We start from the raw sequence: 21,495 nt of genomic DNA, 5'->3' as shown, positions 1-21,495 counted from the left end.
CTGTGGCGGACTTTCCATTGATGAATACTTACGATCTCATCAATGTTGCTCTGATTCTTAAAGACAAATCCTTCTCTTTTCTCCAAGAAACAGAACCAAATGTTTTCAGTCTTGGGTGTAGGCATATAAAGATTTTCTTGGAGAATTATTTCGAATGCTTAGCTCAAACTGATGTCGAACTTGCTACTGTCAAAGGCATCGACATTACAGCACCAATGGCTCCTACGAAGAAGCAGGTTGAGTTGAGAAAGTACGAAGACGGAGAAATATGTTTAAAGCCTTTGGGGATAGTCTTCGCAGGAAAAGATAAAGCTGGAAGAGCCAAGAGATTCTTGTTTCAAACCTCTGAAGTGGAAAGATATACAAATTCGCAATATATGAACTTAATTGTTCGTATGAATCATTGCAAGAAGAATTCAGAAGGAGACAAGAAGGAGATAAAGAAAGTTATCTCTTGGTACATGGAAATCTGAAGAGTGCTGATGTATGTTGTTCAACTACTTACTTCATGAAGACTTCGACCTTTATTCCAAAGGGGGAGATTGTTAGGGTATAAATGTTGTAACAAGTCGAAGTGTTAGTTGTATGGTTACGAAGGATCTCTAATCTTCGTAAGTAGAGTCTTCGGATGTAATGTTATATTTACTAAGGCATTTTAATGAATAGTCTGAATGTCTAGTCCTTAGTATTTTGTTATGCTTTTGTACTCCTATAAATAGGAGACTGTACTGAGTGAGTACTGAACTTTCACATATTCATTACAGAGAATTCCTTTGTACTCTGTAAAATCAAAAGCATAATATGAGCTGATCAAAGATTATATTTACTCTCGTGTTCATCGTATTTCTTCTTTCTTAATTCTTACGTGAATTGATCTTTAAACTCGATTTCAAATCTCATCACTAGTCCCCAGGGAACTTTGTAGTGACTGCCAGAACCTTGAAGTGAATCTACTATCTCTATCGGAGATAATGGATATTGGAACACCATGCAGTCGCACTATTTCCCTTATGTAAGTTCTTGTAAGCCTTTCCATCTTGTCAGTCTCCTTGATTGGTAGAAAATGCGCGGATTTGGTCAATATGTCGACGATGACCCATATGGTATCGAGTCCACCTGTTGTCTTGGGAAACTTGGTTATGAAGTCCATAGTAATCCGTTCCCATTTCCATTCCAGTATCTCCGGTTGTTGTTGTAATCCTGAAGGTTTCTGATACTCAACCTTAACCTTAGCGCAAGTAAGACATTTACTTACGAAGGTAGCAATTTCTGCTTTCATGTTAGGCCACCAGTACAACTTCTTAAGATCCAAATACATTTTATCTGAACCTGGGTGAATGGAATATCTTGTATTGTGTGCTTCGGTCATGACCACGTCTCTGAAGCCACCATGTTTCGGTGTCCAGAGACGGTCCATGAGATAATATGCTCCACCACCCTTGATTTCTAGATTCTTTTCCATTCCTCTCAGGGATTCACCCGTCACATTTTCAGGTTGCAAAGCTTCCAGTTGAGCCTCCTTAATTTGTGTGGATAAGTGGGAATGGATAGTCATAGTCAGAGATTTGACTCTCCAACTAGTGTATTCTTTTCGACTGAGGGCGTCACCTACTACATTGGCCTTGCCAGGATGATAACGAATTTCGCATTCGTAGTCATTGAGTAGCTCGACCCATCGTCGTTGTCGCATGTTGAGCTCCTTCTGATTGAAAATGTGTTGAAGGCTCTTGTGGTCGGTGAATATAGTACTCTTTGTTCCGTACAGGTAGTGTCTCCAGATCTTCAGAGCAAATACCACTGCTCCTAACTCAAGATCATGTTGTATAATTTACTTCGTGAATCTTAAGCTGACGGGAGGCATAGGCAATAACCTTCCCTCTTTGCATAAGAACACAACCAAGTCCTTGATTTGATGCATCGCAATACACTATGAAATCTTTTATCCCTTCGGGGAGGGATAGTATCGGTGCGGTGCACAAGGCCTGTTTCAGTGTTTGGAACGCCTTCTCTTGTTTTGCTTCCCAGTCAAAGGCCACGCCTTTCTGGGTCAATGTAGTAAGAGGTTTCGCAATGCTAGAGGAGTTCTTTATGAATCTGCGATAGTAGCCAGCGAGACCTAGAAACTGACGAATCTCTGTAGGCGTCTTTGGTGCCGACCAGTTCTCAATGGCCTTAATTTTGGAGGGGTCCACATGTATCCCCTTTTCACTAACAACGTGGCCCAAAAATTCGAATCTTCGAATCCAAAATTCGCATTTAGAGAACTTCGCATAGAGCTTCTCCGATCGTAATGCTTCTAAGACTTTTAGTAGGTGCTAACTATGCTCTTCCTTTCTTCAGGAGTAGATAAATATATCATCGATGAAGACGATGACGAACTGATCCAAGTAAGGACAGCACACCCTATTCATTAGGTCCATGAATATCGCTGGTGCGTTGGTTAATCCGAACAGCATCACTACAAACTCGTAGTGTCCATAACGAGTTCGGAAGGCTGTCTTGGGAATATCCTCCTCTAGTACTCGTAATTGGAGGTATCCGGATCGTAGATCTATCTTCGAGAAGTAGTTTGCTCCTTGAAGCTGATCAAATAGGTCGTCAATGCGGGGCAGAGGGTAACGATTTTTGACGGTAAGCTTATTCAGTTCTCTGTAGTCAATGCACATACGGAACGATCCGTCTTTCTTCTTTACAAACAAGACCGGTGCTCCCCAAGGTGAGAAGCTTGGTCTAATGAATCCTTTTTGATGGAGTTCATTAAGCTGACTGGAAAGTTCTTGCATCTCTGCTGGTGCCAGACGATAAGGCGATTTTTCTACTGGGGTAGCCCCTGGAACTAAGTCGATTCTAAACTCAACTTGACGTTGCGGTGGTAATCCCGGTAGTTCTTCTGGAAAGATATCGGTAGTTCTTCTGGAAAGATATCGAGAAAGTCGCGTACTTCTGGAATGCTCTTAATGTCCTTTACTTCCTGCCTCGTATCGACGATGTGTGCAAGAAATGCATGATAATCCTTCTGCAAACACTTTCGAGCTTGGATGCACGAAATGATGCAAAGGTTTGTACTTGATTTTTCACCGTAAATCACTAATGTTTCATCGTTAGGGAGATTAAGACGAACTGCTTTTTCAAAGCACATGATGTCGGTGCGAAGAAGACTTAATCAATCCATGCCGACTACGACGTCGAAACTTTTTAATTTGGACCGACATGAGGTTGATTGGGAAAGAATGACCGTCTAAAGTTAATGTAAAACTCATGTATATGCAGTTAGTGTTTTCCGTTTTTCCGTTTGCCATTTCTACAGTGAATGATTTTTCTAACATGCTAGGTTTATGTAGCAAATACTCCTATAGTTTTTTAATTCGTGTGTTTGATTCTTGTGATGTTTTGGTAAGTTTTGACTTGTTGCTCACTACGAGCATTCCTCGATATACATTGGTACGATCTCAGACAAATATAGTTGATCATGCTATATTTGGCCCAAATCTGATTACATATATCGAGTCTTAATCGTAGTGTCCAACTTGTCTAAATACTTCTTGTATAGTTATAATCATGAAAATAAGTTGTTGTATGCATGTATTTGTACTTAAATGAACTAACAATTTAAGTTAAACGAAACGCGGCTTAGGCGTAAAACAAAAAAAATGTTTTTTCAGAGGGTATTAGTCCCTTAAGCATTTATAATTTTGTATATCTTATGTGGTTCGATATACTTAGTTCACTATAAACAATGCTCTGATACCAATCTGTCACACCCCCAAACCGGAACAACGGAAACGTTCGGGGGCGGATGACTTCATGTAGTACCGTAACAATTGAATACATAGTAAAGAAAGCAATACAACCATCATATATATAATTGAAAGTTTACATTGTTAAAAGGTACATGTTCAAAACCAATTACAATATCATGTCAAAATATGAATTTAAACTGGCGTCGCAACGTCCCTTCTTCAAAAGCTGTTTGTTACCTGTAATTACTGAATCCCTGGGACATACAAGTAGTTTTGAAAGAGTAGATCAACATTTAAGATGGTGAGTTTCATAAGCATTAAATGAAAATGTTTGTATGAATTAAATGAAATGTTTTGTTTTTTGTTTGTTGCTTCCTAGAAAATCCCATATTTTCTACTAGTATAAATGTAGCCTTCTATCAAGACCAATGTTTGTTTCTAGAAAATTTATGTTTTTCCGTATGTGGGTGGCAGTTTAGAAGTTCCAAAACTGTAACACAATAATGTTTTTCATGCCTAAAGTAGTTAATTTATGTACATGTAAAGTCGCCAAGACGTCTGAAAAACCCCGTAAATCAATGTGTTTTTAATACTCCATGTGAGTTTTATAACCATGTTATTGACTGGAATTGCCTATACACAATGTTCTTCAGGCGTTGGAATGTTCCGACGTTTGTCACCCCAAATGGTGTACTGTAGCTAACAGTCAGGGCGCGGGGTTGTCAATCTCGTATAGATCTATACACAAACACCATGCTCCCCCTCCAAGGGATTTTGGGATATAATACAGGACTTGAAATGTGTACTCGAACGTACGTGAAGTTTAATGTCTCACAAAACTTAGTATAAAACATATTTACGTGTGAAAATGTTCGTTTGTTCTTGTATATGAAAGTAACTTCTTGAAATAGTGTTTCTAGTATGTAAAAGTTCTTGATGTTCTCGTGAAACTATACCTATTATAGTTTTCTAAAAATGTGTCTCGTTTGTATAGTAAACTCTAGTGAAATGCTCACTTGTTATGAAAAGTATAACTTTTGTAGTGCCAAAGATGGGCACATATACATACAGAATAAGCAGAGTGTTTGATTTGTATATATTTAACAACATTTTTCATTTCAAAAAACAAGATGTTATCGTGATATATTTTGCATACGAAAGTTTCCCTATAATAGTTATAAATCACATATGATTCCATTGATAAAAAGTGTATAATGAAACTTTATATAACACACGATAATAATCGTGTGTTTTACTTGTATCCCCCCCCCCTTAAAAACATATAAAAGCATTTATAAAACATTTAAAAGTGTGGATTATAGGGGTATGAACTCACTTGAAAGATCGAAGAAGGCGATATGAAAACCGAGCAGAACTTCGACTCGAGCAAGCGGATTTTCTCGGGATTCTCGGGAATCTCGGGAGCACAAACGACCTTCGGGACTTGAGCAGGGAAACCAGGGCTTCGGGATATTACGTGCACGGAAAATAAGGCATAAACGCAAGAAAGATGAGAGGAGTTGGCCCTTTGCTTCGGAACCCTCGCATCCCTTTTATAGGGGCTGGGAACCGCCTCGGTACGCTGGGTGTATGCGGTTACGCTGGGCGTACGCGTGCGTCATGCGTGACCGCATCCTCGACTGCCTCGGAGCTCGGATGGGACGGGGCGTAGCCTCGCATAGGGGGTGACGTGGACGATCCGAGGCCTAGTCCTCGAGTACGCTGGGCGTAACTCGGATTGGCCTGGTGACTCCTCCTTGGGATAATACCGAATTTTGATTGAAATTTTATATTTTTATTATTTAATAAACTTCAAAAATTCATATCTTCTTCATACGAACTCCGTTTTCGATGTTCTTTATATCCACGCGTAGGTGAGACTACGCTCTACAACTTTCGTTTAGACTCCGTCGGCAAATGTAGAAGTTCTTTTTATGATTTATTTTTAAAAGGCCGCGATAAGAAAATTTCGTTAGAAATTCATAACTTCATTATCCGACGTCTGTTTTTGCCAGACTTTTTACCATTGAAAAACCATTGTCGAGACCTTCGGTTCTCATTTAGGTCATTCCGGCCAAAAATCGCTCGATCTCTGTTTCGCGGTTTTAGCTGTCTGTCGCTAAGCCGAAATTGGAAAAATCATAACTTCCTTATACGAAGTTAGATTTGGGCGTTCTTTTTACGTACGATCCCAGTTTAATGACATCTAACATAGTAGGTAATTAATTTGAGACTTTTGGACATTTTATTTTCGAAGTTAATTTCATTATATCAAAAGTGGTTACAATACTTGACTTTTTAGGTCATTACATAGAGTTGAAATATCGGGTTGTCACACAAGAAGTACCTGAAACATAACTGAAAACCGTAAGCACAAAGCTTAGTGTGTTCCCCAAAATACCACATACCATATATACATAAATAAACACATAATGGGCCCCGCCCGTCATGGGGCCTCGCTCAACATCGAGCCCCGCTCGATTTACAAATATGTTAGTCATCAGGCCTCGCCCGACATTCATATAAACATATAAACATGTAACACATAACACATGCAGCAATCACAAAGATACATATCATACAAAATGGTCATCGAGCCTCGCCCGGTAAGCATACGAGTACATAACACATGCAAGAGTCACGCAAACATCTAGCATCCTAACCTAACAAAATCATAGGTCGACATTGGTGCTTTCGACCCGCTAAACATGATGAGGAAACTCACCTCGCACTGCTGAATCTCACAGATAAATCTCTGGTTGCTAGCCTGCAAAATCCTTGCCCTATAAACACAAAACATCATCCAATTAATAATTGGATCCTGACTCACCCTAAGAGTCCAAACAAAGGTAAAAGACCTTTTTACCCTTCCCTATATTTGGCCCAAGGCCCAATCCAAATTGTCTAAAGGCCCAAATTCTATAATTATCACCCAAGGCCCACTATGGCCCAATTTTCCAATTTGGTCCCAAACCACTTTATGGGCCTTAAACCAAGGTCCAAAAATATTCTTAGCCCAAAATAACATTTTGATGGCCCAAAATAAATCCCTAGACTCCTAAGGTCCAAAATAAAGCCCAATACTGAAAAGCCCAACTTCTACAACCCACTGCTGAGTACGCAAGGTGTACTCAGCTTGTACGCTAAGCGTACTCGCTTTAAGGCTTGTACGCATGACGTACTAGCTTGTACGCCCAACGTACTCCCCCATGCTTGGCCAACTTTCTCATTCAGCTCTTAAATGGTTAAGACTTCATTCCAAAACTTAGATCTGACTTCCTTAAGTTGGTTTATCATGTAAATTTGCCAACTTTACGTGTATGCATGGCTTAATGAGGCTCTTTAAGCTCAAAAGGACTTAACAAATGACTTAATGCATGCATGAGACCACCAATACCACAAAGTTTGCATTTTTATATCAAAGGAACCCTCAAAACATCCAAATCTACAAGGTTTAGCTTCTAAAACAACCTTAACTCATCAAGACTAACCAAAAGGGACCAAAAAGGACCATAACAAGCTAAATAGTAGATCAAAGCAAAGAGTAGACAAGGTATGGACTTTATACCTCAAAAGTCACCAAAATATGGAGCCAATTCTGGATCTCTAAACTCCCCTCCAAGGAATGAGTCTTTAACTTCTTCTTCTATCACTTCAAAGAGCACAAAACCCACCAAAGATCAAATATAAGGCTCAAGTGCACCTCACAAAGCAAATGAACGAATTTGGGTTTTCAAGGGTAAGGAGGATAAGTTAAAATGTCCAAAAGAGGCTATCACATGGATTATATAGGGTGTAACACCCTAAAATTAGGGTTTCATTAAAACGCACGTATGCGTCGTACACAAGCGTACGTACCACATACGTGCCCGAAGGTGTGATCAAACCTCGCACTAGTACGGTAAGCGTACACACATGGTATGCACCGCGTACTAGCTTATCACCTAGTACGCTAAGCGTATCCTATGGTACGCCCCACGTACTAACCATAAGGACCAAAAGTGAAATGCTCATAAATAGAAGGGTTGAAAGGGAACATACCAAATTCAAGTGTTACATTATTATATGATTAATAAATTAATTATAAATAGATTAAATTAATTAATAATTGATTAGAATTAATTTGGAATTAATTTAGGATCAATTAAAATTAATTAGAAGTGCAAGAGCTACTTGGTAATTGCTTTATAGTTGAGCAATAGAGAGATTTTAGAAACCTTTGTAGCTTGGAGGTTTTGGGCGTCTTGGAAGATAATCTAGAATGCTCCATTTAATAAAAGGAAAGTAGATAATTACCATAATTTGCAATAATATTATTTTATGTTCAAATCTAGGGTTTCTAGGGTTTCCTGACAGTTATATAAAGGGGCATAGGGCTTGTATTTTTCAGCCACTTCATTCTAAGATACCATAGCCAAAAATTTTGATCCCCTCTCCTCTCTCCTCTTTTTTATTCTAGTTCCTAGATGTAACATCCATAAATTTTACGCCAAATTTAAACTTTTTCAATCATAAATAAAAAAACCAAATAGCATTGTTTACAAAATGTTTTCAAATCATTTTCCATCAAAGTGTCCCAAAAATCATAACATAAGGATGAGGAGCGATACAATCACGCCTTCGCCTTGCCATGATCTCCTGAAGTCCCAGAAACAATAAACTGAAAACTGTAAGCCCAAGGGCTTGGTGAGCTACCCCCAAAATACCAATACCACACTGACAATGCCATATCAGTAACAATCAATCAATCAACATGCATACTGGGCCATCGGCCTGACTAGACCACCCTACTAGGCCTATAGTCTATCTGCATCTTTCCCGAGCCATCGGCATGACTGGTCCGCTCATAGGGTATGTTGGCCTTCAGCACAAAGCAGGACCGCCTCAACCCAAACAACAAGCAAATAACCATGTGCGCATAACTATCATATACTTGCATTCACAAACATCAAACATATATATCTCACTGATCATCAATCATAGAATTCTCTCGTAACTAGAGTACCGACTTAGCAGGTCACTAACATACCAATGCTTACAGATCATAAGAGCATAACATATTGTCTACCCTGATTCCAATCTAACAGATCATAACCACATGTAGCATACCATAGCAATAACAACTAAAGGGTCGGCCTTGGTTCCGTAGACCCTATCGATATAGTGAGGATAACTCACCTCGCAGATGTCGACACAAAAGGTAAACTCCAACTCTCGGATCACTTGACACAGGTTCCACCACCTATCATCATAGTACATCAAACTCATAAGTCCTTAACCTTATAAGGTACTCCATAACCCACTAGTCAACCCCTGGTCAAAGTCAAAGTCCTCAGTCAAGGTCAACAGTCCATGTTGACCCCCAACTCGCCGAGTACCCTCGGCTACTCGCCGAGTTCCTTGAAGCACATTCCAACTCGCCGAGTCATCGGGGTGACTCGTCGAGTTCCTTCGATTCTTTTCCAAACTTTAAGGCCACCCGTCGAGTTCCCTCCTTGCAACTCGACGGATACACATGCATACATATCCTAGGGAAAACTCATCCGACTCGCCGAGCTGTTCTTCAACTCGTCGAGTCTTATGGTAATCTTCATCGGACTCACTGAGTTGTTCATCCAACTTGTCGAGTTCACGACCATCTTCATGTGAGTCGCCGAGTACACCTTGCGACTCGTCGAGTCCATTCAGTCCTTTTTCCATACAGGCCTATTTTGAGCCATGCAGCGGCTCCAAATCACAGATCCAAGCTTCTAGGACATGCTTTTCACGTAAAGTTGCAAACTTTACATGCATGCATAGCTATAAAGGTTCTAAAGGCCAAATCTAAGCTCTTAATGGGGCTTCATGCTCAAGAGGGACCTCAATCATGACCAAAACTGAAACTTTATGCTTCTAAAACCCAAGGAGGGTCCAGATCTGAAGTTACAACCTCAGATCTAGCCCATAGCTCCTCTTTCCAACTTAATATTCCCACAAAAACCCTAAAACTCAACCAATAGAAGAGATCCACAAGGAAAAAGGAGATTTGGTTACCTCCAGAAGATGATAACTGAGATAGGTGTTGATTCCCACACTCTACTTGCTCCAATCTCCTTTTCCTCTAAGCCTTCTCCCTCCAAAGATCCTTTTTTCAAGCTTCAAACACACAATGGGCACACACACGCATATTAGGGTTTTAAGGAGCTCTCAAAGACTACAAAGAGGCCAAAGGAGGATCAGGCTCCTTTAAATAAAGGTGCAAACCCCGGGATTTAGGTTTTCCACTACCAACTCCTACTCGCCGAGTCCCAGCATGGACTCGTCGAGTAGGTCACTTAACACGCGATCCCACCCCCGCTGCTGCTCGACGAGTAGGTCAACCAACTCGTCGAGTAGAGCTTATCCCAATAAATCTTATTTAAGCAATACCTGAGAATCGGGGCGTTACAACTCTCCCCCACTTGAACTAGACTTCGCCCTCGAAGTCTGCTGGGATAAACAATGTCGGGTAATGCTCGCGCATTTCCACCTCCGGCTCCCATGTCCACTCGGATCCCTCCGATGTTCCCACTGTACCCTTACTAAAGGTATTTACTTGTTCCGAAGAATCTTCTTCTTCTATTCCAAAATAGCCGCATGCCTCTCCACATAGTTCAGGCGCTCATCGACCTGAATGTCATCCAATGATACCACTGCCTCATGATCCATAATGCATTTTCGCAATTGCGAAACATGAAATGTGTTGTGGATCCGGCTAAGCTCCTCCGGAAGCTCTAGCCTATAAGCCACCCTGCCAACCCTGGTAACAATCCTGAACGGACCAAAGTAACGGGGAACCAATTTTCCTCTCTTCCTGAAGCGGATCACACCCTTCAAGGGTGAGACCTTCAGGAGAACCATGTCACCCACCTGAAATTCCAGCTCAGATAGGCGTCGGTCGGCATAACTTTTCTGCCGACTCTGAGCGGTTTGCAGTCGCTGTCTAATCTGCAGTATCATCTCGGTAGTTTGCAGAACTACCTCTGTCCGACCTATCACTCTGTGCCCAACCTTGCCCCAGCAGACTGGGGTCCTACACTTCCGCCCATACAACAGCTCGAAAGGCGGGGAGCCAATACTGGAATGATAGCTGTTGTTGTAGGCGAACTCTGCAAATGATTGGTGGGAATCCCAACTCCCACCGAAATCAATAACGCACGCCCTCAACATATCCTCGAGGGTCTGAATGGTCCGCTCACTCTGCCCATCAGTCTGCGGATGGAACGCCATACTAAAATGCAGTCGTGTACCCAGTTCCTCATGGAACTTCTGCCAAAAACGGGAAGTAAACCTGACATCTCGATCGGAAATGATAGAAACTGGAACCCCATGGCGAGAGACAATCTCTCTAACGTACAGGTTGGCCAACCTCTCTGCCGACGAAGTCTCCCATATGGCTAGGAAATGGGCACTCTTGCATCGATCCACGATGACCCATATAGCATCGATCCACGATGACCCATATAGCATCGAACCGCCTTGCCGTCTTCGGCAACTTCGTGATGAAATCCAGTGCGATCTGTTCCCATTTCCACATGGGAATCTCCAGAGGCTGCAACTTGCCATGCGGCCTCTGATGCTCGGCCTTAACCATCCTACAGGTCAAGCACCTCTCAACAAACCAAGCAATATCTCGCTTCATACCAGGCCACCAATAACTCGAACTCAAATCACGGTACATCTTGGTGGCTCCTGGGTGAATAGAAAAACGAGGCTTATGAGCCTCCCCCATCACTGTCTGCCGGACCCCTCCGGACATCGGAACCCAAACCCCACCGTAGCGGGTCAAAAATTCGCGGCTATCCTGAACAACCCGGGCGCTTTCGCCTTTAATCCTCTCCAACTTCCAGTTCTTTGGTCTCATGCCCTCAATCTGAGCATCCCTGACCAAACCCACTAGCGGGGAATCCACCGCTATCCTCATACACCTGGCTGGGGTAGAGGACCCAACTGACTTGTGGCTTAAAGAATTCGTAACCACATTCGCTTTACCAGGATGGTAAAGGATCTCACAATCATAGTCCTTGACCATATCCAGCCACCTGCGCTGCCTCATATTCAGTTCGGCTGATCCATAATATGCCTCAAACTCTTGTGGTCCGTATATATAGTACATCAGACCCCGTATAGATAATGCCTCCAAATCTTGAGAGTGAAAACCACCGCTCCCAACTCGAGATCGTGTGTAGGGTATCTCGTCTCATGCGGCTTCAGCTGCCGCGATGCATAGGCTACCACCCGTCCTCTCTGCGTAAGGACTGCCCCAATCCTGTGATGGATGCATCACAAAATACCACAAAATCCTCAACTCCCTCGGGGAGTGTCAACACCGGTGCTTCACATAAACACTGTCGGAGGGTCTCAAACGCCCTCTGCTGCTCAGGGCCCCACCGGAAATCCACCCCCTTCCTCGTTATACGAGTGAGGGGTACGAAAATCTTGGAGAAATCACGGATGAATCTCCGATAATACCCTGTTAAACCCAAGAAACTCTTAATGTCTGAGGGAGATTTCGGAGTCTCCTACTGCATAACCGCCTCCACCTTGGACGGATCGACCAAAATCCCCTCCTGGTTAACGAGATGCCCGGGGAACTGGACCTCTCGTAACCAAAACTCGCATTTCGAGAACTTGGCATACAACCATTCTCGCCTCAGAACCTCCAGCAGCTCCATGAGATGCTCCTCATGCTGATCTCGGGTCTTGGAATACACCAAGATATCATCTATGAACACAATGACCGAGCGATCGAGCATTGGTTTGCAGACTCGGTTCATCAAATCCATGAACTCTGCTGGTGCATTGGTGAGCCCAAACGGCATCACCGCGAACTCGTAATGACCATAACGAGTCCGAAACGTGCTCTTCTCCACGTCTTCCTCCCTCACCCTGACCTGGTGGTATCCTGATCTCAAATCAATCTTGGAAAACCAAGATGCACCCTGCAGCTGATCGAAAAGATCGTCTATCCTCGGGAGCGGATAACGGTTCTTCACCATTAACTTGTTCAGCTCCCTATAGTCAATGCACATCCTGTGCGAACCGTCTTTCTTCCTGACGAAAAGGATCGGTGCTCCCCAGGGTGAACTACTCGGACGAATAAACTGCTTACCCAACAATTCCTGCAACTGAGATGACAACTCCTGCATCTCTAGCGATGCTAGTCGGTACGGCGCCTTAGTGATAGGGGTCGCACCTAGCACTAGGTCAATCCTAAACTCAACCTGGCTCTCTGGAGGCACTTCGGGTAACTCCTCCAGAAACACATCAACAAACTCCCTCACCACCGGGACCTTAGAAACTGAGAGCTGCTCTCTAACCCGTGTATCTACAACATACTCCAAATAACCGACACACCCGTGCTGAATATACTGTCGAGCCCTGGCTGCCGAACAAAACCCTGAACCCAACTTGGTGCCCTCACCATATACTACCAGTTCTCCCCCACTTGGGGTTCGAACCACCACCCACTGTCCCTCACAGTGGATCATGGTGCCCAAACTACTAAGCCAATCCATCCCTACAATCACGCATACATCCCCATGGGGATAGAAATCAAATCTATCGGGAAGGACACCCCGAAAATCTCCAACTCGCATCCTCGGTAGACCAAAGAAACAGAAACCCCATGCTCGTTGGCGATCGAAACTCACAACGGACACTCAAGATCATCTATCGGCACACTGAACCCTCTAGAGAAGGTCTGAGATACAAACGACCGACTCGCCCCCGAGTCAAATAAAACCAAAGCAGGCAAGGAATTTGCTAGAAACGTACCAGCAACCACATTCGGTGCTGCCTTAGCCTCCTTGGTCGTGAGCTAGAAGGCACGACCTTGAGCCTTCGGAGGCTCCACCTTGACTAGCCTCCCATCTCCAATCCTCACAGCAGTTGGCGCAAAACCCTGCGTCAGCTTGGCGGCGAGTTGCGGACAGTTGGTATTCACATGACCAACCTGATGACAATGGTAACAAATCCTCATATATGCGGGAGGGGCGGACTGACGGTAGTCCCTGGCATAGTGCCCCTCCTTGCCACATTTGTGGCGCCCACCACCTGTGCTACAAACTCCTGAATGAACCCTGCCACACTTTCCACAAGTGCGGCTCTACTGACCCCCAGACCGTGTATCAGCGGTCTTCGACTGCTTAGGCGCCGGCTGAGACTGTGTCAGTGCCTGACGCTGCTCCTTCAGCTGCAGCTCTATCTCCAACTCACGCCGCCTCGCGGCTTCCTGTAGATCCAAGAGGGTATCACAATGCTAAGTAGCCACAAACTGTCGTATATCCGTCTTGAGCATACTCAGATAACGAGTCATCTGAGACTGCTCTGATGCAAACTCCGGGCAAAACATAGCCCTCTCAGTGAACATCTGGGTAATCTCCATCACAGACTCCCTATCCTGTCTCAATGTCAAAAACTCCTGCGCAAGTCGCTCCCGCTCAACGCGTGGAACGTAGCGGGTGCGGAATATATCTCTGAACTGCTCCCAAGTAACAACAGCCCGCTGATCATCAGTATACGACCCAGTCGTCAGCCTCCACCAGTCCTTTTCCCCAAGCCTCAGTAGGTTCAGGGCACACCTGACCTTTTGGTCAGCAATACATGAGCACGTGAAGAAACAACCCTCCACGTCAGATAACCACCTCATAGCCCTAATCGCATCCTGTATACCATCAAATGTCGGGGGCTTCGTATTATCGAAGTCCCGGTACTGGAAAGCCCTGTCGGCTCCTCCTCCAACCCCTGCCGTAGTTACAGCCGAAGTGGCTGCAGTGGTAGCTGTCTCTGCTAGAGATGCATATCGCTCATCAAAATACTCAACCATCGCGGTCTTAATCGACCCAAACATCTCTAGCAGCTGCGCTCTGAATGTCGTAGCAATCTTGTCGTGCATAATCTCCCGGATCCTGGCATACAGCTCCTCATTCCTTATCTGAACCACGGGCTCAGGTGCTACCGGCACCTCTGACCCTCCGTCTCCCGACCCTAACCTGATCCGGACCCAGCAGTAAAACGTCTCATCACCACCATACTAAAAGGTACACTCAAGACATCAGATAATCAACATAATGTCGGGAGACCAAAACCCACAAACCCTAGGGGTTGTGATTTCCTTGCTACGCGTATGGGTCATGTGCTTTCAGTAGTACAGGCCCATACTACCTTCCACACCGAACCATATTTGTCTCAAGTATCACCACAACGCCCTAACAATATCATCAACATAGAAATGCGCCCAACCCTCACTTCTAGGGGAATACCAAATATCTCGCATCTAGTCTCACCACTTCTCATGACTCACATACCCATGAAACTTCCATCATCCCCTGCAGCGCTGTTGCATGCTAGCTGCACATAACACTGGACCCAATAGAGTTTCGAATATCCATTCCTACCCGAAGGCCGAATCAACATTCTCAGGCTATAAGGTCTTTATTATGCACAGTCGTGATGCCTACACTAAACATCTACAGTTATGATGTCAACTCCATATACAAGAAACCCTAGGCTAATAGGCATCATATAATCAGGAAAGTCTATCATGCGATTCCTGAAGATCCCTAGCCTAGCACTAGCATGCTGTTCTAACATATCAGAATATCAAATAACTGTATGGTATATTGGGGTTCACTTACAGGCTCCGGCTGATCGTACCCTCTGCATCCTCCATCCTTATTTTGAAAACCATTTTAAAACTTATGTTCCAAAAATCTCCTTGATTTGAGACTGGATTCACACGAGTGTTCCTCCAATTCACTCAAACCAAGGCTCTGATACCAACTTGTAACATCCATAAATTTTACGCCAAATTTAAACTTTTTCAATCATAAATAAAAAAGCAAATAGCATTGTTTACAAAATGTTTTCAAATCATTTTCCATCAGACTGTCCCAAAAATCATAACATAAGGATGAGGAGCGGTACGGTCACGCCTTCGCCTTGCCATGATCTCCTGAAGTCCTAGAAACAATAAACTGAAAACTGTAAGCCCGAGGGCTTGGTGAGCTACCCCCAAAATACCAATACCACACTGACAATGCCATATCAGTAACAATCAATCAATCAACATGCATACTGGGCCATCGGCCTGACTGGACTGCCCTACTGGGCCTACAGTCTATCTGAATCTATCCCGAGCCTTTGGCATGACTAGTCCGCCACGTGGGCCTGCAGTCTCCCCGGACCGCTCATAGGGTATGTTGGCCTTCAGCACAAAGCAGGACCGCCTCAACCCAACCAACAAGCAAATAACCATGTGCGCATAACTATCATATACTGGCATACACAAACATCAAACATATTTATCTCACTGATCATCAATCATAGAATTCTCTTGTAACTGGAGTACCGACCTAACAGGTCACTAACATACCAACCCTTACGGATCATAAGAGCATAACATACTGTCTACCCTGATTCCGATCTAACAGATCATAACCACATGTAGCATACCATAACAATAACAACTAAAGGGTTGGCCTTGGTGCCGTAGACCCTATCGATATAGTGAGGATAACTCACCTCGCAGATGTCGACACGAAAGGTAAACTCCAACTCTCGGATCACTTGACATAGGTTCCACCACCTATCATCATAGTACATCATACTCATAATTCCTTAACCTTATAAGGTACTCCATAACCCACTAGTCAACCCCTGGTCAAAGTCAAAGTCCTTAGTCAAGGTCAACAGTCCATGTTGACCCCCAACTCGCCGAGTACCCTCGGCTACTCACTGAGTGCCCTCGGCTACTCGCCGAGTTCCTTGAAGCACATTCCAACTCGCCGAGTCATCGGGGTGACTCGTCGAGTTCCTTCGATTCTTTTCCAAACTTTAAGGCCACCCGTCGAGTTCCCTCCTTGCAACTCGACGGCTACACATGCATACATGTCCTAGGGAAAACTCATCCGACTCGCCGAGTTTTTCTTCAACTCGTCGAGTCTTATGGTAATCTTCATCGGACTCGCTTAGTTGTTCATCCAACTCGTCGAGTTCATGACCATCTTCATGTGAGTCACTGAGTCAACCTTGTGACTCGTCGAGTCCATTCAGTCCTTTTTCCATACAGGCCTATTTTGAGCCATGCAGCGGCTCCAAATCACAGATCCAAGCTTCTAGGACATGCTTTTCACGTAAAGTTGCAAACTTTACGTGCATACATAGCTACAAAGGTTCTAAAGGCCAAATCTAAGCTCTTAATGGGGCTTCATGCTCAAGAGGGACCTCAATCATGACCAAAACTGAAACTTTATGCTTCTAGAATCCAAGGAGGGTCCAGATCTGAAGTTACAACCTTAGATCTAGCCCATAGCTCCTCTTTCCAACTTAATATTCCCACAAAAACCCTAAAACTCAACCAATAGAAGAGATCCACAAGGAAAAAGGAGATATGGTTACCTCCAGAAGACGATAACTGAGATAGGTAATTATTCCCACACTTTACTTGCTCCAATCTCCTTCTCCTCCAAGCCTTCTCCCTCCAAAGATCCTCTTTTCAAGCTTCTAACACACAATGGGCACACATACATGTGTATTAGGGTTTTAAGGAGCTCTCAAAGACTGCAAAGAGGCCAAAGGAGGCTGAGGTTCCTTTAAATAGAGGTGCAAACCCTGGGATTTAGGGTTTCCACTGCCAGCTCCTACCCGCCGAGTCCCATCATGGACTCGTCGAGTAGGTCACTTAACACGCGATCCCACCCCCACTGCAACTCGACGAGTAGGTCAACCAACTCGTCGAGAAGATCTTAACCCAATAAATCTTATTTAAGCAATACTTGAGAATCGGGGCGTTACACTAGCTTTGGGTGTGAGCCATCATGGTGTTTGCTTTCTAAAGATCTACATTTGAATTAATGAATTTTTTATAATAACAATTCAAAAGCTATGTAACTCTAATCTAGTAATTTCAATTATACTAGGGTTTATGTAGGTTTTCTAGTTCATAATATGTTGCCTTTAATGTGAATACATGGATCCTTATTAGTTGCATGTACCCTTAATGGTATCAGAGTGTTTGGTTGTCTTACAGTGATTGTGCATGAGATGAATTGAGAAAAATATCAAAAAAGACATGCCACACTTTTCATTTTTCGTTTTCTGACTTATCTGATTAGTATGGTGTTATTTAGTCATTATATGGTTTTGGTTTTGTTAAAAATCTGATTTTTACTTGCCTTATATGATTAAAAACTCTATTGAGTTTCAGAAGATAAACACAGAAACATAATCAAGTTATAAGATAACTACATGATTATCATTGTGGATATTAATATTTAATTTAATTAATGATAATCAAAAGATAAATATTAAATCCATAAATTATTTAAATGATTTAATTAATTTAAATAATGGTTTAATTAAAAGATTAAGATAAATCATTAATTGGTTTAAAATGATTAATTAATTGATAGTTCATTTGAAATTAAACTTTAAACCTTGAAGATTTTAAAATGTTTAAAATACACCTTATACATATGTACAACCCTAATACTATATGTATCACTAAAAGTCACTCAATTCAATAGTAGACCTCATTCATGAAGCCACACTCTAAGAGGGGTATAAGGAAACGACCTATAAAATAACCGTTGAATGGGTGTAATTTTCAGCTACCGCTCCTTTGTGTGGTGGAGAGCCGTTATTTGAATGGTTTTGATAGGACATAATGAAGATTAAAAGTATAATATAAAGTACTAGAATATTTTTTCAAAAATCTCACCCTAGTTACGTCAGGAAACATGTGAAATGTATGCTAATCCATGAAAACACACATCATTCCTTTTTCTATGTCGTTAGTGGAGCGTATGTGGTTAATCAACACACTAATTTGGGACTACAAAGTGGAAATGATGGTACATAATCGATTTTATGATTGTTTATGGAGCGTGTGTGGTTAACCAACACATCAATGTGAGATCATAAATGCCTTCGAATATGTCATGCATGTTTGCATGGTTATTCACATCTTATTTGTGATCCGCTGTATCTCTGTCACAAATGGAAAAGCATAATCTGAGATTAAACATGCTATTGATAAGATTCAATGAATCTCAAAAGATCTATGAGTTTTATATTAGGTTGAAATTGGAATTGTGCCTACCTAAATAAATTCATAATCAGATTATGACATATCTCTTCTCATTTCGAATTGTATTTAGGATCCTAGCCTTGAATATTAATTTGGGTTAAAATATTTAAGAAATACATAAACTAACTAAAAGTGTCTCTCTCAATAGATGTTTGGAAATGGTGAACCTTCTACTATTCAAAACTCTACTTCAAATTCAAACTTCATTCTCTATCAATTCTATCAAAGGAAAAGATCATTGGTCCAAACTACATGGATTGGATGAGAAACTTGAAGATGACTCTTCGTTATGAGAATAAAGAGTATGTTCTCGATAATCCCATTCCTGAGATTGATAAATTGACTGCTACTCCTGAAGAATTAGCTCTTCATAAACAACATACTAACGATGCCACTAAGGTCGCTTGTATAATGGTTGCAACCATGGTACCTGAGCTACAAAATTTCTATGAGGAATACTGGTTATATTAAATGAGTTTGGATCTTACTGAAAAGTTTCGAAAGAAGGCAAGACAAGAAATCCATGAGGTCGTCAAGTCCCTAATGGGGTGTAAGCTAAAGGAAGGAGAATTTGTATGCGCTCATGTGTTAAAGATACAAAGATATGTGGAAAGGCTTGAGAAGCTCAATGTGAAGTTCAATAAGGATTTGGCCATTGGCATGGTCCTCAACTCCCTACCTGCTAGTTATGATCAATTTATTTTGACCTATCATTTGAAAAACACAGAGACCACATTGACTCAACTCAACAACTTGTTATGAACCGTTGAATCGGAAATGAAGAAGACTCGTGTCTTTTCTGTAACAAGTGTTCATTTCCTGAACATCAATCATGGCAGAGGAAAGAAAAGGGAGGTGAACACCCAACCCAAATAGAGAGGGAAAGTCCATGCTGGAGCGTCTAGTGGCGAGTATAAAAGGAAAGCCCATCTTGATATTCTAGCTGTTAGTTATCCAAAAGAGGCCACCTACTTTCACTGCAATGAAAAAAGGCATTGGAAGAGAAGCTGCCTAAAATACCTTTAATAGTAGAAAGAAGGAAAGATCAAGCCTTTAAGTATTTACACTATCCAAATCAATAACACACAACTTTCTCATTCTTGTGTCCTTGATACAGGATGTGGTTTCCACATTTGTTCTAATTTTCTGGGGTTAATAGAAAGTGAAGAAGTGAAGCATGAAAGCTTGAACCTGGTTATGGGGAATAGGCGTACCTCACTTGTTACCAAGATTAAGACTTATGGACTTGTGCTTGATGGCAGGGTTATAGTTGATTTAGTTAATTGTTGTTACACTTTAGATATAACTAGAATTATTATTTTGTTTCATGCATTATTTAGACAAGGATGTCGATTTTCATTTGATAATGACAATGGTTCTATTTTGGTTTATAATAATGGTGTTTTTATATTCAAATGTTTTCCTTGTAATGGTGTGTATGAAACTATCATATGTGTTAATAACTTAGGAAAAAATGTATACAATATTGATTTGTCTAATGGTATAGACAAAGCATGTTTGTGGCATTATCGTCTTGGGTACATAAACAAGAAACACATCGCCCAAATCCAAAAGGATGGAGTGTTGGAATCTTTTGACTTAAGGTCAGAAGATGAATGCAAATATTGTTTATTGGGCAAGATGAAAAAATCAACTTTCACTAGAACATGTGAAAGAGGTGAAAGACTATTGGATTTGATCCATATAGATGTATGTGGGCCTTTCAGATCTACCACAAGGTATGTTAATCGAAACTAAGTGACATTTACGGATGATTATAGCAGATATATGAATATCTACTTAATCAAACATAAATTAGAAACTTTTGAAAGGTTCAAGGAGTTTAAGCACGAGGTCGAGAATCAATTAGGCAAGAAGATAAAGATGCTCAAATCTGATAGAGGTGGAGAATATCTTAGTATCGAGCTCAAAAACTACCTCAAGGAATGTGGAATAGTTTCACAATTGACACCTCCTAGAACACAACAACTTAATGGTGTGGCTGAGAAGTGTAATTGATCCTTGTTAGACATGGTTCGTTCCACGATTAGTCGAGCCACTCTTCCTATGTCATTCTGGGGGTATACCTTAGAGACAGTCGTCCATATCCTAAATCTTGTTCACACAAAGAAGGTTGCCAAAACACTTCTTGAGATGTGTACAAGGAAAGCTCCCTACCTCACACATATCAAGGTTTGGGCTTGTGAAGCTCTCGTAAGATGAGAAACTAATGACAAGCTTGAACCCAAAGCCGAGAGATGTATTTTCATTGGGTACCCACATAAATCCTTTGTATACTTGTTCTACAGACCTAGTGAGAACATGGTCTTTGTAGCTCGAATAGGAGTGATCCACACATGAGGCATCATGAACACGCTGACTGGATGTACAGTTCACTTCAGGAGAAACACAAGACAACGTCATTTCAGACGTTCCTCCTAAATACACATTCCATGATACATTCCACCAAGATCCTGATGAACAACTTTCAGATGAAGTTATGTTTGATGATGAAGGTGCTTCTATTGCCGCTCCTCCGGTGTTCTCATTTCTCTTTCCATCAAATCCATCCTCATCAAGGCCATATTTTGATTTTGGACTTTCATCCTCCTCTTCCGAGCCAGTTGATGAAGAAATCAAAATCGA

This window comes from Lactuca serriola, chromosome 7 (genome assembly GCF_051521515.1).
Source record: "Lactuca serriola cultivar US96UC23 chromosome 7, Lser_US96UC23_V15, whole genome shotgun sequence".
Lineage (NCBI taxonomy): Eukaryota > Viridiplantae > Streptophyta > Magnoliopsida > Asterales > Asteraceae > Lactuca > Lactuca serriola.
The sequence above is the reverse complement of the archived record's forward strand: the minus strand, read 5'-3'. Positions refer to the sequence as shown.